The 13198-nt window shown below is 40.0% G+C and overlaps 1 protein-coding gene across 1 annotated transcript in view; it reads right to left on the bottom strand.

Annotated features, from left to right (window-relative positions):
* camta2 (calmodulin binding transcription activator 2) overlaps positions 1-6996 on the bottom strand; it is a 127436-nt gene extending 120440 nt beyond the window's left edge. Inside the window, exon 1 of the mRNA XM_036956534.1 lies at positions 6895-6996. The gene's annotated coding sequence lies outside the window, so the exon portion shown is untranslated. The remainder of the gene's footprint in view (positions 1-6894) is intronic.
* Positions 6997-13198: the final 6202 nt, after the last annotated feature.

The following is a 13198-nucleotide window of genomic DNA, read 5'->3' on the forward strand; positions in this document are numbered from 1 at the left end:
CCTGATATACACACACACCTGGTACACACACACACCTAATATACACACACCTGGTACACACACCCACATGATACACACACCTGGTACACACACACACCTGATACACACACACATACCTGACACACAAACACACCTGACACACACACACACACACACACCTGATACACACACACACCTGACACACCTGATACACACACACCTGACACACACACACACACCTGACACACCTGATACACACACACACCTGACACACCTGATACACACACACACCTGACACCCCTGATACACACACACCTGATACACACACCATATACACACACACCATATACACACACACCTGATACACACGGCAGTGTAGCCTAGTGGTTAGAGCGTTGGACTAGTAACCGAATCTGAAATGAAGGCAGCCAGACATCTGGAATGAAGGCAGACATACATCTGGAATGAAGGCAGACAGACAGACATCTGAAATGAAGGCAGAAAGACATCTGGAAGGAAGGCAGACAGACATCTGGAAGGAAGGCAGACAGACATCTGGAAGGAAGGCAGACAGACAGACATCTGGAAGGAAGGCAGACAGACAGACATCTGGAATGAAGGCAGACAGACATCTGGAATGAAGGCAGACAGACATCTGAAATGAAGGCAGACAGACATCTGAAATGAAGGCAGACAGACAGACATCTGAAATGAAGGCAGACAGACAGACATCTGAAATGAAGGCAGACAGACAGACATACATCTGGAATGAAGGCAGACAGACAGATATCTGAAATGAAGGCAGACAGGCATCTGGAATGAAGACAGTAAGACATCTGGAAGGAAGGCAGACAGACATACATCTGGAAGGAAGGCAGACAGACATACATCTGAAATGAAGGCAGACAGACATCTGGAATGAAGGCAGGCAGACAGACATCTGAAATGAAGGCAGACAGATATCTGAAATTAAGGCATACAGACATACATCTGGAATTAAGGCAGACAGGCATCTGAAATGAAGGCAGAGAGACATCTGGAATGAAGGCAGACAGACAGACATCTGGAATGAAGGCAAACATACATCTGAAATGAAGGCAGACAGACATGTTTAGGCCATCCTGTCAACTAACAAACCAGCTGTCACATGTTCAGGCCATCCTGTCACCTAACAAACCAGCTGTCACCTAACAAACCAGCTGTCACATGTTCAGGCTATCCTGTCATGTAACCAACCTCAAACACACACACTGAATGACCAGCCATAATCATTCAGTACGACCAGCCATAATCATTCAGTACGACCAGCCATAATCATTCAGTACGACCAGCCATAATCATTCAGTACGACCAGCCATAATCATTCAGTACGACCAGCCATAATCATTCAGTACGACCAGCCATAATCATTCAGTACGACCAGCCATAATCATTCAGTACGACCAGCCATAATCATTCAGTACGACCAGCCATAATCATTCAGTACGACCAGCCATAATCATTCAGTACGACCAGCCATAATCATTCAGTACGACCAGCCATAATCATTCAGTACGACCAGCCATAATCATTCAGTACGACCAGCCATAATCATTCAGTACGACCAGCCATAATCATTCAGTACGACCAGCCATAATCATTCAGTACGACCAGCCATAATCATTCAGTACGACCAGCCATAATCAAATACAAAAAATGGTCAAATGCTGAATACAACAGGTGTAGTAGACCTTACCGTGAAATGCTGAACACAACAGGTGTAGTAGACCTTACAGTGAAATGCTGAATACAACAGGTGTAGTAGACCTTACAGTGAAATGCTGAATACAACAGGTGTAGTAGACCTTACAGTGAAATGCTGAATACAACAGGTGTAGTAGACCTTACAGTGAAATGCTGAATACAACAGGTGTAGTAGACCTTACAGTGAAATGCTGAATACAACAGGTGTAGTAGACCTTACAGTGAAATGCTGAATACAACAGGTGTAGTAGACCTTACAGTGAAATGCTGAATACAACAGGTGTAGTAGACCTTACAGTGAAATGCTGAATACAACTGGTGTAGTAGACCTTACAGTGAAATGCTGAATACAACAGGTGTAGTAGACCTTACAGTGAAATGCTGAACACAACAGGTGTAGTAGACCTTACAGTGAAATGCTGAATACAACAGGTGTAGTAGACCTTACCGTGAAATGCTGAACACAACAGGTGTAGTAGACCTCACAGTGAAATGCTTACTTAACCCACAAGGACTTCAAGAAATAGACTTATTTTCTAAATGAACTACTGTGCGCGGTACAGGTTAGTCGACGTAATTTGTACATATAGGTAGAGGTAAAGTGATTATGCATAGATACTAAACAGCGAGTAGCAGCAGTGTGGGGGGGCATTTGATTAGCTGTTCAGCAGTCTTATGGCTTGGGGGTAGAAGCAGTAGGTGGGGGGAAATTAACTATATTCTGGTAATCCGAACAATTGAACATATGCAGTGGTACTTAATGAATATGATGTCAGTTCGGTTGTCATCTGAGACATTCTCATCAATGATAAGATGACATAAACTCTACAGTGGAAAGTCTACACATCAGAGTTATCGGATTCACATGGAATTGTTGTTCAATTTAAATGTTTGAATATGAAATTATTTGTGATGTGATTTTAGCTTCTAAAATGTGAGATGTGGGTGTTCATAAGATAGGGCTGCTCACTCAGTGGCCCGCCCACGTGAAGAGACATAGGTTGTAAATTATGAAACACACCCCTTTTCTCCCTTCCTATATAAAGTCTTGACGACAATATAACCTCCTGTTCCGAGGATGTAGGACGACGGTCCGATGTCAGAATGGTTCAGATAATAACCACAGAACGAAGCCAACATCAGTGTGAGCTTTGCTTGCGAATGGTATGAACTTTGAACTCTAATTCACTACAGAAGTGATACCTCCTAGCCGTTGAGTTAGCAGCAGCAGATGCAAACGAGGGCTAGGAAGGAACCGACAGAGTATCCCGTCTACCACAAAACGACGTTACTACAACGTATTCAATTGACCACCAGAGACATTCTTCAAAGGACAAAGGACTCGGTTTGGCAACACGGCCTTCCATCTATCATCAACCTACTGAAGCGCAGCTCAGAGTAAATATTTATTGCATTTTCCTTTTCCAAATGGGCGGTAATTTAGAATGTATAAGATACTGTATTTACGATAGCACAGCTTCGCCCTTTGTTCCTCAGTCTTCCCGCTCTTTCACTCAAACCCAGCCCTTTTCTTTTGTGTAACAAGCTGTCATATCTGTTCTGCCCGCTAGGGATGTTTTCCTTTATGACGTAATTTGTAATCAAGTTATGATTTAATTATGTGTATGTGTAATTCTGTGTGATTAGTTAGGTATTTAGTAAATAAATAAACACAATTTTATGGTGGAGACCTCCTTGGTGTCCACATCACCAACAAACTAACATGGTCCAAGCACACCAAGACAGTTGTGAAGAGGGCACAACAAAACCTATTCCCCCTCAGGAGACTGAAAAGATTTGGCATGAGTCCTCAGATCCTCAAAAGATTTTACAGCTGCACCATCGAGAGCATCCTAACGGGTTGCATCACTGCCTGGTATGGCAACTGCTGGGCAAGGCACTACTGAGGGCAGTGCGTACGGCCCAGTACATCACCGGGGCCAAGCTTCCTGCCATCCAGGACTGTTATACCAGGCGGTGTCAGAGGAAGGCCCTAAAAATTGTCAAAGACTCCAGACACCCTAGTAATAGACTGTTCTCTCTGCTACCGCACGACAAGCGGTACTGGAGCACCAAGTCTAGGTCCAAGAAGCTTCTAAACAGCTTCTACCCACAAGCCATAAGACTCCTGGACATCTAATCAAATGGCTACCCAGATTATTTGCATTGCCCCCATACCACACCCAGAACACTGCTGCTACTCTCTGTTATTATCTATGCATAGTCACTTTAATCTCTACCTCCATGTAGATATTACCTCAATTACGAATTACCTCAACTCCGATGCCCCCGCACACTGACTCTGTACCGGTACCCCCTGTATATAGCCTCCACATTGACTCTGTACCGGTGCCCCCTGTATATAGCCTCCACATTGACTCTGTACCGGTACCCCCTGTATATAGCCTCCACATTGACTCTGTACCGGTACCCCCTGTATATAGCCTCCACATTGACTCTGTACCGTAATACCCTGTATATAGCCTCCACATTGACTCTGTACCGTAACACCCTGTATATAGCCTCCACATTGACTCTGTACCGTAATACCCTGCATAAAGCCTCCACATTGACTCTGTACCGTAACACCCTGTATATAGCCTCCACATTGACTCTGTACCGTAACACCCTGTATATAGTCTCTACATTGACTCTGTACCGTAATACCCTGTATATAGCCTCCAGATTGACTCTGTACCGTAACACCCTGTATATAACCTCCACATTGACTCTGTACAGTAACACCCTGTATATAGCCTCCACATTGTCTCTGTACCGTAATACCCTGTATATAGCCTCCACATTGACTCTGTACAGTAACACCCTGTATATAACCTCCACATTGACTCTGTACAGTAACACCCTGTATATAGCCTCCACATTGACTCTGTACAGTAACACCCTGTATATAGCCTCCACATTGACTCTGTACAGTAACACCCTGTATATAGCCTCCACCGTGACTCTGTACAGTAACACCCTGTATATAGCCTCCACATTGACTCTGTACAGTAACACCCTGTATATAGCCTCCACATTGACTCTGTACAGTAACACCCTGTATATAACCTCCACATTGACTCTGTACCGTAATACCCTGTATATAGCCTCCACATTGACTCTGTACCGTAACACCCTGTATATAACCTCCACATTGACTCTGTACAGTAACACCCTGTATATAGCCTCCACATTGACTCTGTACCGTAACACCCTGTATATAGTCTCTACATTGACTCTGTACCGTAATACCCTGTATATAGCCTCCAGATTGACTCTGTACCGTAACACCCTGTATATGACCTCCACATTGACTCTGTACCGTAACACCCTGTATATAGCCTCCACATTGACTCTGTACAGTAACACCCTGTATATAGCCTCCACATTGTCTCTGTACCGTAATACCCTGTATATAGCCTCCACATTGACTCTGTACCGTAATACCCTGTATATAGCCTCCACATTGACGCTGTACCGTAATACCCTGTATATAGCCTCCACATTGACTCTGTACCGTAATACCCTGTATATAGCCTCCACATTGACTCTGTACCGGTACCCCCTGTATATAGCCTCCACATTGACTCTGTACCGGTACCCCCTGTATATAGCCTCCACATTGACTCTGTACCGTAATACCCTGTATATAGCCTCCACATTGACTCTGTACCGGTACCCCCTGTATATAGCCTCCACATTGACTCTGTACCGGTACCCCCTGTATATAGCCTCCACATTGACTCTGTACCGTAATACCCTGCATAAAGCCCTGCTATTGTTATTTACTGCTGCTCTTTAGTCATTTATTATTGTTATATCTTACTTATTTTTAGGTATTTTCTTAACACTGCATTGTTGGTTAAGGGCTTGTAAGTAAGCAGTTCACTGTAAGGTCTACCTACACCTGTTGTATTCGGCGCATGTGAAAATAAAATTTGATTTGATTTGACAAGCAGAGCAGAGCAGGGATCGGCCCACAGCGTGTAACAGTATCCCCTTTATCAATTAGTTAATGAAGAGTACACATACACACACAGAGAGAGAGAAAGAGACACACAGAAGAGACTCTCAGTAAACACAAACAGGAATATCAAGTGAACCCATCAGCTGGCAATCCTCAAAGACAGTAATTCAGCTGAATTACAGCAGTTATAAATGTGGATGTTTAATATAAACTAAGAGATTCTTAGCAATAAAACTAAAATGGTCCAAAAGTCCCGCTGACATCACAAGCAGCAATCAGCAGTTGAAACAAAAACAAAGTGCCCTCCCTACCCGTTTTGGTAAAACGCTGAGTGTTGGGGCTGGAGAAATGGGACCACTCTCTAATCGACAGAGCTATGGATTCAAGGACTGACCATCCCTGATATCAAAGTTACAGTTTGAACCATTGTTTGGAGGCTATCTAGTGTTTGTTTACATGACTTTCTTTACAACCATTGGAGTATAACACACTTATATTTGGGTTCTGATGGGTTGACCTAAGCTTATGAGGCATTTAATGGTTATATTCTTCAATGGGTACGTATCGTTCATTTATATATCCCAAAATTGATGTAGCAACTATGGATTGCCCCTGTAAACCACGCCTGGACGACACCACCACGGCTGTCAACTCTCTCTGACAAGTGACAACACAACATGGTGTGTGTGTGTGTCATGTTAATCATGTTTACCGACAACCGGTACACCGACACACCCAGCTGTCAGGTATCCTCCGGTGGCTAGGCCCAGTCCTGCGGCTCGCCTGCTGTCCCTGCCCTGCCCTGGATTCCCCTCCACCGGCTAACACCACTCAGCTTCCTTCCCTTCGCCCGGAGCTCAGAAAGCATATCCAGCGCTACCGACGGTGCCTAACCAACTATCTCAGCACCAAATAACAACACTAAATCACAGATACAATAGACAACAACAGCTAGACAACACATCATCATAATATGGGATGCTTATTCGCATAGTGGCATTTAATGGTGTGTATTTTATTGTTGAAATAGCGATCTGTCGCTATCTAGCGTTGTCAGATCCAAATACTCTCTAAGAGGAGACATCCACCAGACACACATAGCCTCTCCGAACGCCGGAGTCTGGTCACCGGCGACAGCCCTGCTGCCGGCCCGTTGACAGCGCACCCAAAACAACCAGAACAGAATGGAGAGGACCAAGACTTACCACCTTCCGCCTTTCCTGGCGCCGCCATCTTCTTCTTAACACCGACGTCACTCCGTAGAGAGAGAGAGAGAGATAGGGAGAGAGAGAGAGAGAGATATGTGGAGAGAGAGAGAGAGAGAGAGAGAGAGATAGAGAGAGAGAGAGAGAGAGAGAGAGAGAGAGAGATATGTGGAGAGAGAGAGAGAGAGAGAGAGAGAGATAGGGAGAGAGAGAGAGAGAGAGAGAGAGATAGGGAGAGAGAGAGAGAGATAGGGAGAGAGAGTGAGATTGTCAGATTATGTAAAGAAGTAAGGGAGGTGAGCCAGAAAGGGAAATAGCGTTTTGGTCTCGGAGGGAGACAGGTCACTAAGGAGGAGTGGAGAGTGGGATGGAGAGACAGGAGGAGAGGACAGAAAATGAGTGTCGGTGTGGATCCAAGGAGATGCAGAGAGAGAGAAGAGCAGGAGAACGTGTGTCGGTGTGAGAGAGAAGGGCCTCACTCTGGTGAATACCTAGTAGTCAGTACAGTTCCTAGCTGTAGATTATCTAATAATAATCATTCATTCTAGCCATAATAATTCAGTTACCATATTCCACAACAGTCCCCAGCTTTATCCACAGTTAGTTATACAGCATCATCATTATAGAAGGACTATGTATCCACAGGTAAACACCGTCATCATTATAGAAGGACTATGTATCCACAGTTAGTTACATACCATCATCATTATAGAAGGACTATGAATCCACAGTTAGTTAAACACCATCATCATTATAGAAGGACTATGAATCCACAGTTAGTTAAACACCATCATCATTATAGAAGGACTATGTATCCACAGTTAGTTAAACGCCATCATCATTATAGAAGGACTATGTATCCACAGGTAAACACCGTCATCATTATAGAAGGACTATGTATCCACAGTTAAACACCATCATCATTATAGAAGGACTATGAATCCACAGTTAGTTAAACACCATCATCATTATAGAAGGACTATGTATCCACAGTTAGTTAAACGCCATCATCATTATAGAAGGACTATGAATCCACAGTTAAACACCATCATCATTATAGAAGGACTGTATCCACAGTTAAACACCATCATCATTATAGAAGGACTATGTATCCACAGGTAAACACCGTCATCATTATAGAAGGACTGTATCCACAGTTAAACACCATCATCATTATAGAAGGACTGTATCCACAGTTAAACACCATCATCATTATAGAAGGACTGTATCCACAGTTAAACACCATCATCATTATAGAAGGACTATGAATCCACAGTTAAACACCATCATCATTATAGAAGGACTGTATCCACAGTTAAACACCATCATCATTATAGAAGGACTATGAACAACTTCACCCTACGTACTCAGTTTGTGTAGAATAAACAGTTGAGAATAAATATAAATATTAATGTTTTCTTCAAAAGTTCTGCTATAGGTTTTCAGTCCTCATGATGCCTGCAATAGGTTATCAGTCCTCATGATGCCTGCTATAGGTTTTCAGTCCTCATGATACCTGCTATAGGTTATCAGTCCTCATGATGCCTGCTATAGGTTTTCAGTCCTCATGATGCCTGCTATAGGTTATCAGTCCTCATGATACCTGCTATAGGTTATCAGTCCTCATGATGCCTGCTATAGGTTTTCAGTCCTCATGATGCCTGCTATAGGTTATCAGTCCTCATGATGCCTGCTATAGGTTATCAGTCCTCATGATACCTGCTATAGGTTATCAGTCCTCATGATACCTGCTATAGGTTATCAGTCCTCATGATACCTGCTATAGGTTATCAGTCCTCATGATACCTGCTATACATTATCAGTCCTCATGATACATGCTATATGTTATCAGTCCTCATGATGCCTGCTATAGGTTATCAGTCCTCATGATGCCTGCTATAGGTTATCAGTCAACGTGATGCCTGCTATAGGTTATCAGTCCTCGTGATACTTGCTATAGGTTATCAGTCCTCATGATAACCTTCTAGTGTTTACCAGTCCTCATGATACCTGATGTAGGTTATCAGCCCTCATGATGCCTGCTATGGGTTATCAGTCCTTGTGATACCTGCTATAGGTTATCAGTCCTCGTGATACCTGCTATAGGTTATCAGTCCTCGTGATACTTGCTATAGGTTATCAGTCCTCATGATGCCTTCTAGTGTTTATCGGTCCTCATGATACCTTCTCGTGTTTATCGGTCCTCATGATACCTTCTCGTGTTTATCAGTCCTCATGATACCTTCTAGTGGTTATCAGTCCTCATGATGCCTTCTAGTGTTTATCGGTCCTCATGATACCTTCTAGTGTTTATCAATCCTCATGATACCTTCTAGTGTTTATCAGTCCTCATGATGCCTTCTAGTGTTTATCAGTCCTCATGATACCTGCTATAGGTTTTCAGTCCTCATGATATCTGCTATAGGTTATCAGTCCTCATGATGCCTGCTATAGGTTATCAGTCCTCGTGATACCTGCTATAGGTTATCAGTCCTTGTGATACTTGCTATAGGTTATCAGTCCTCATGATGCTTTCTAGTGTTTATCAGTCCTCATGATACCTTCTAGTGTTTATCAGTCCTCATGATACCTTCTAGTGTTTATCAGTCCTCATGATGCCTTCTAGTGTTTATCAGTCCTCATGATACCTTCTAGTGTTTATCAGTCCTCATGATACCTTCTAGTGTTTATCAGTCCTCATGATACCTTCTAGTGTTTATCAGTCCTCATGATACCTTCTAGTGTTTATCAGTCCTCATGATACCTTCTAGTGTTTATCAGTCCTCATGATACCTTCTAGTGTTTATCAGTCCTCATGATACCTTCTAGTGTTTATCAGTCCTCATGATACCTTCTAGTGTTTATCAGTTCTCATGATACCTTCTAGTGTTTATCAGTCCTCATGGTACCTTCTAGTGTTTATCAGTCCTCATGATACCTTCTAGTGTTTATCAGTCCTCATGATACCTTCTAGTGTTTATCAGTCCTCATGATGCCTTCTAGTGTTTATCAGTCCTCATGATACCTTCAGTCCTCATGATGCTTTCTAGTGTTTATCGGTCCTCATGGTACCTTCTAGTGTTTATCAGTCCTCATGATACCTTCTAGTGTTTATCGGTCCTCATGATACCTTCTAGTGTTTATCAGTCCTCATGATACCTTCTAGTGTTTATCAGTCCTCGTGATGCCTTCTAGTGTTTATCAGTCCTCATGATACCTTCTAGTGTTTATCAGTCCTCATGATGCCTTCTAGTGTTTATCAGTCCTCATGATACCTTCTAGTGTTTATCAATCCTCATGATACCTTCTAGTGTTTATCAGTCCTCATGATGCCTTCTAGTGTTTATCAGTCCTCATGATGCCTTCTAGTGTTTATCAGTCCTCATGATACCTTCTAGTGTTTATCAGTCCTCATGATGCCTTCTAGTGTTTATCAGTCCTCATGATGCCTTCTAGTGTTTATCAGTCCTCATGATACCTTCTAGTGTTATCAATCTAAAACATCAATCTAAAACAGCCACTATGTTATCAATCTAAAACATCAATCTAAAACAGCCACTATGTTATCAATCTAAAACATCAATCTAAAACAGCCACTATGTTATCAATCTAAAACATCAATCTAAAACAGCCACTATGTTATCAATCTAAAACATCAATCTAAAACAGCCACTATGTTATCAATCTAAAATATCAATCTAAAACAGCCACTATGTTATCAATCTAAAATATCAATCTAAAACAGCCACTATGTTATCAATCTAAAATATCAATCTAAAACAGCCACTATGTTATCAATCTAAAATATCAATCTAAAACAGCCACTATGTTATCAATCTAAAACATCAATCTAAAACAGCCACTGTGTTATCAATCTAAAATATCAATCTAAAACAGCCACTATGTTATCAATCTAAAACATCAATCTAAAACAGCCACTATGTTATCAATCTAAAACAGCCACTATGTTATCAATCTAAAATATCAATCTAAAACAGCCACTATGTTATCAATCTAAAATATCAATCTAAAACAGCCACTATGTTATCAATCTAAAATATCAATCTAAAACAGCCACTATGTTATCAATCTAAAATATCAATCTAAAACAGCCACTGTGTTATCAATCTAAAATATCAATCTAAAACAGCCACTATGTTATCAATCTAAAACAGCCACTATGTTATCAATCTAAAACAGCCACTATGTTATCAATCTAAAACAGCCACTATGTTATCAATCTAAAACAGCCACTATGTTATCAATCTAAAACAGCCACTATGTTATCAATCTAAAACAGCCACTATGTTATCAATCTAAAACAGCCACTATGTTATCAATCTAAAACAGCCACTATGTTATCAATCTAAAACAGCCACTATGTTATCAATCTAAAACATCAATCTAAAACAGCCACTATGTTATCAATCTAAAACAGCCACTATGTTATCAATCTAAAACATCAATCTAAAACAGCCACTATGTTATCAATCTAAAATATCAATCTAAAACAGCCACTATGTTATCAATCTAAAACAGCCACTATGTTATCAATCTAAAACAGCCACTATGTTATCAATCTAAAACATCAATCTAAAACAGCCACTATGTTATCAATCTAAAACATCAATCTAAAACAGCCACTATGTTAACAATCTAAAATATCAATCTAAAACAGCTACTATGTAACAATCTAAAACAGCCACTATGTTATCAATCTAAAACAGCCACTATGTTATCAATCTAAAACAGCCACTATGTTATCAATCTAAAACAGCCACTATGTTATCAATCTAAAACAGCCACTATGTTATCAATCTAAAACAGCCACTATGTTATCAATCTAAAACATCAATCTAAAACAGCCACTATGTTATCAATCTAAAATATCAATCTAAAACAGCCACTATGTTATCAATCTAAAACAGCCACTATGTTATCAATCTAAAACAGCCACTATGTTATCAATCTAAAACATCAATCTAAAACAGCCACTATGTTATCAATCTAAAACATCAATCTAAAACAGCCACTATGTTAACAATCTAAAATATCAATCTAAAACAGCTACTATGTAACAATCTAAAACAGCCACTATGTTATCAATCTAAAACAGCCACTATGTTATCAATCTAAAACATCAATCTAAAACAGCCACTATGTTAACAATCTAAAATATCAATCTAAAACAGCTACTATGTAACAATCTAAAACAGCCACTATGTTATCAATCTAAAACAGCCACTATGTTATCAATCTAAAATATCAATCTAAAACAGCCACTATGTTATCAATCTAAAATATCAATCTAAAACAGCCACTATGTTATCAATCTAAAATATCAATCTAAAACAGCCACTATGTTATCAATCTAAAACATCAATCTAAAACAGCCACTATGTTATCAATCTAAAATATCAATCTAAAACAGCCACTGTGTTATCAATCTAAAATATCAATCTAAAACAGCCACTATGTTATCAATCTAAAACATCAATCTAAAACAGCCACTATGTTATCAATCTAAAACAGCCACTATGTTATCAATCTAAAATATCAATCTAAAACAGCCACTATGTTATCAATCTAAAATATCAATCTAAAACAGCCACTATGTTATCAATCTAAAACAGCTACTATGTAACAATCTAAAACAGCCACTATGTTATCAATCTAAAACATCAATCTAAAACAGCCACTATGTTATCAATCTAAAACATCAATCTAAAACAGCCACTATGTTAACAATCTAAAATATCAATCTAAAACAGCTACTATGTAACAATCTAAAACAGCCACTATGTTATCAATCTAAAACAGCCACTATGTTATCAATCTAAAATATCAATCTAAAACAGCCACTATGTTATCAATCTAAAATATCAATCTAAAACAGCCACTATGTTATCAATCTAAAATATCAATCTAAAACAGCCACTATGTTATCAATCTAAAACATCAATCTAAAACAGCCACTATGTTATCAATCTAAAATATCAATCTAAAACAGCCACTGTGTTATCAATCTAAAACAGCCACTATGTTATCAATCTAAAACAGCCACTATGTTATCAATCTAAAACAGCCACTATGTTATCAATCTAAAACAGCCACTATGTTATCAATCTAAAACAGCCACTATGTTATCAATCTAAAACAGCCACTATGTTATCAATCTAAAACAGCCACTATGTTATCAATCTAAAACAGCCACTATGTTATCAATCTAAAACAGCCACTATGTTATCAATCTAAAACAGCCACTATGTTATCAATCTAAAACAGCCACTATGTTATCAATCTA

Source organism: Oncorhynchus mykiss, chromosome 21 (genome assembly GCF_013265735.2).
Source record: "Oncorhynchus mykiss isolate Arlee chromosome 21, USDA_OmykA_1.1, whole genome shotgun sequence".
In the NCBI taxonomy this organism is placed as follows: domain Eukaryota; kingdom Metazoa; phylum Chordata; class Actinopteri; order Salmoniformes; family Salmonidae; genus Oncorhynchus; species Oncorhynchus mykiss.